The following is a 3,656-nucleotide window of genomic DNA, read 5'->3' on the forward strand; positions in this document are numbered from 1 at the left end:
GTAGTGTCATGCATACTCAGCCACTCCTACCTTGCAGGGTTGTTGTGAAGGTAAAATGGAGGAGCAGAGAATGATGTCGGTGTTATTTGCAAAGGCTTTGAGCCGGTGCAGCAAAGGGTACAAGGTTAAAAGGGTTGTCAGCCGCCTTGGGTCTCCACTGGGGGGGGGGAGGACGGGGGCATGAATGGAGGCGATAAAGCAGCACCTGAGTCCTTAGTGATGCTCAAGGAGAGGAACCCCCCCCATATGAAACCCCCCCCAAATATGCTTCCGTCTCTGCCCCCCCTCCCCAGTTCCTCTTTCTCCCCCCCCCCTTCCTTCCTTGCTTCCTCGTGTGCCAACACCTACCAGGGTTCCTCCTTCTCTTCCCCATAGGAGTTCACAACCCAGGGGTGGGGCTGGAGGGGGAGGGCTCTCCTGCTGCTGCCGCCCTGCTGCCGGCGTGCTTCCTTGAGAGTAATCCCTTTTCACGTGGTGCCACTTAACTGCCTCCGCCTGGCGGGCAGGATCCGGCTGTTCACAGCAGTCTGGTCCACTGGTTGGGCTGCCTTTGGTCAGATGCGGGGTGTCCACCCCCCCACCCACCGTTTCCCGGAGCCCTGATAGTTGGGTCTGTGCTGCTTAGCGTACGGGAAGGCAAGCTCAGGGTGCCTTAATAACCGTTAAAAGGACAGCCGTTCCGGGTGGATGAGACCAAGGTCCACCCAAAGGACAGCTGTTCTGGGTGGATGAGACCAAGGTCCAGCCAGCCTTAGCTCCCTTTGGGACGGCTCCACGGTCTGTGCCAGGCCTTGAACCCCTGATGGTGCCTTATACTGAACTTGGTCCCTTGGTTTGTCAAGATCGGTATTGTCTGCCCAGACTGGCAGCTGCTCTGCAGGGTCTCAGGCGGAGGTCTTTCATGTCGCCTGCTGCCTGGTCCTTTTATTAACGTGTTTAGGTTTCTAGCCCTCCCTCCCCTGCAGCGCAAGGCTCAGGGCGGGTTACAACCATAGGATGAAATACAACACAACGAAATAATTACACATAATATTGTTAAAATCCAAGAATGATATCATTATGGTGCTGTACCTGTGCCTCCTTCCATCCTGTGCTTCCTGGCTGGAAGGAGCTCGGGCCGTTTGGCAGGCTCCTGGCAACAAAATGCTCCCTCTAAGCTGTGGCGTCTTGTGATCAAAAATTCTACTTTCTGAGCGACTGGCATGCAAGTTGTGAGCGAGCGATTTGGCTGCTGCAGGAATTAGTTTGCTCTGGAGCCCTCCTTCCTGAGCTGAGACAAAAATGTATGAGCCGGAGGCTTAAAAAAACTGTGAGCTAGCTCGCACTAACTCAGCGTAGAGGGAACACTGTATACCACTATTCCTGAGTCAATTCCACATACATGGAGGTGCCAGGGATTGAACCTAGGGCCTGCTGCCCTAGGAGCAGTTTGGTTAAGTGCGTGGACTCTAATCTGGGAAAACCGGGTTTGATTCCCCACTCCTCCACTTGCACCTGGCTGGATGACCTTGGGCAAGCCATAACTCTGGCACAGCTGTCCTTGAAAAAGAGCAGTTTGTGTCAAAGTTCTCTCAGCCCCACCCATCTCCCAGGGTGTCTGTTGTGGGGAAGGGAAAGGAGTTTGTCAGCTGCTCTGAGACTCCAAGTGAAGGGCGGGGTATAAATCCAATCTCTTCTTCTTCTGCATGCCAAGCAGATGCGCTACCACTGAGCCATGGCTTGTCCCCCCAAATGTAAAATTCTACGGGATCAGATCTTTGGTCCATCAAGATCAGTATTGTCTGCTCAAACTGGCAGCGGCTCTCCAGGGTCTCAGGCAGAGGTCTTTTGTGTCACCTCCTGCCTGGTCCTTTTAACTGGAGATGCCGGGGATTGGACCGGGGACCTTCTGCATGCCAAGCAGAGGCTCTGCCACTGAGCCATGGCCCCTTGTGTGCTTGATAACCCTCCATGACAAACCCCTGATGGGTTAGGGGCATTGTTTGACCCACTGGGGGACTCAATCCATCCTCTGATTTTGCTACCTCTCTGGCACCACAGAGCCAGGAGAATTGTCAAGTGCCTGGCAAGTACAATATGTGGACTCGGATAGGCGGGTCTCAAGTTGTGAAGGTCCGCCGTTAGGTGGTCCACCAGAAGGGGCAAACCCCCTTCTGCCCATCTTCCCAGACAGCAGCATCCAGTCTATGGGAGGGAAGGGCCGAGGCTCTGCAGGGAGACTTTTGGATTTTAAACCTTCCCCTGCTCCGGTCCAGAGTGCGGGAGCATTCCCAGAAACGAGCAGGACTGGATTGTCAGGAGCCAGTGTAATTGAAAACCCTGTGAGCTCTTTAAACTTTTCTCATATGAGGGAGAGAGGCAGGTAGTTGTCTGTGTTAAAAATAAGAATATAAGATGCAGCCCTGCTGCTTGAGGCCCAAAGAGGGTCTCTGGCACAAACCTTCGGTGTCCAACTGATAGCTGAGCGCTGCCTGAGCAAAGCCCACAGGCGTGAAACGAGGCCCACAGACGTCTTCTCCTGCTGACGGCTTTCAGATTTAGACCTGCCTCTGAAAATGGAGGCTCCATTTACTACTGGGCCTAATGACTAACAGAAAACATTGTTCCTTGTCTTCGCATGCAGTGAGAACACAACTGAAGCAAAAGTGTGAGGAAAGGGTGCAGAAAAGGGTAACTAAAACGATTAAGGAGATGGAGCATCTTCTGGTTAAAGCACTTGGGGCTCTTTAGCTTGGAGAAACGACAACTGAGGGGTGACATGATAGAGGCTTACAAAATTATGCCTGGGATAGAGCAGGTAGAGAAAGAAGTCCTTTTCTCCCTTGCTCACAATACTAGAACTCGTGGGCACGCGATGAAATTCATGCGCAGTAGGCTGAGAACGGAGGAAAGGAAGTACTTCTTCCCCCAAAAGAGTCACTAACACGTGGAATTCGCTGCCGCAGGAAGTGGCGACGGCTACAAGCTTCAAGAGGGGATTGGGTTTACTACATATTGACTTCAACAAATGTAATAATGTTGTATAATCCATTTTTTCCTGTTCTCCCTTTTCTGTACCCTCAGTGTTTTTCTAAAATAAATAAGGGGATTGGATAAACGTATGGAGGTCCATCAGTGGCTCTTAGCCACAGGGTATAGATGGAACCGTATGTCTGGGGCAGTGATACTGTGTATTCTCGGTGCTTGGGGGGCAACAGTGGGAGGGCTTCTGGAGTTCTGGCCCCATTGGTGGACCTCCTGATGGCACCTGGATTTTGGCCACCGTGCGACACACAGAGCGTTGGACTGGATGGCCCATTGGCCTGATCCAGCAGGGCTTCTCTTATGTTCTTAAATCCACCCCCTCACAGACACGTCTCTGTCATCTCCCACACCACTCTGTCTTGTGCCTCTGTGTCAGCTTCTTCCCCCTGCCCACTTTTCCAAGTCGGGCTTTTAAAAAGTCCTTATGGAGCACTAGTCCTCAGGGAACCTTATTGAAAAGTAGGTAAAATCATAACTTTTGGGGCGACGGCCCATTACCGTAAAGGAGTGAACGCTGGTGCTGGCCAGTACTGGTTGAATGCGGCCACTTGCTTTTGTGACAGCTGACATAGTTCAGAGCTATGTTAACTCCCCTCTCTGCTGTTTCCCCCCCCCCCACCACCACCCATTTT

The sequence above is a fragment of the Gekko japonicus genome, unplaced genomic scaffold (genome assembly GCF_001447785.1).
Source record: "Gekko japonicus isolate JY-2015 unplaced genomic scaffold, Gekko_japonicus_V1.1 scaffold639, whole genome shotgun sequence".
Taxonomy (NCBI): Eukaryota; Metazoa; Chordata; class Lepidosauria; order Squamata; family Gekkonidae; genus Gekko; species Gekko japonicus.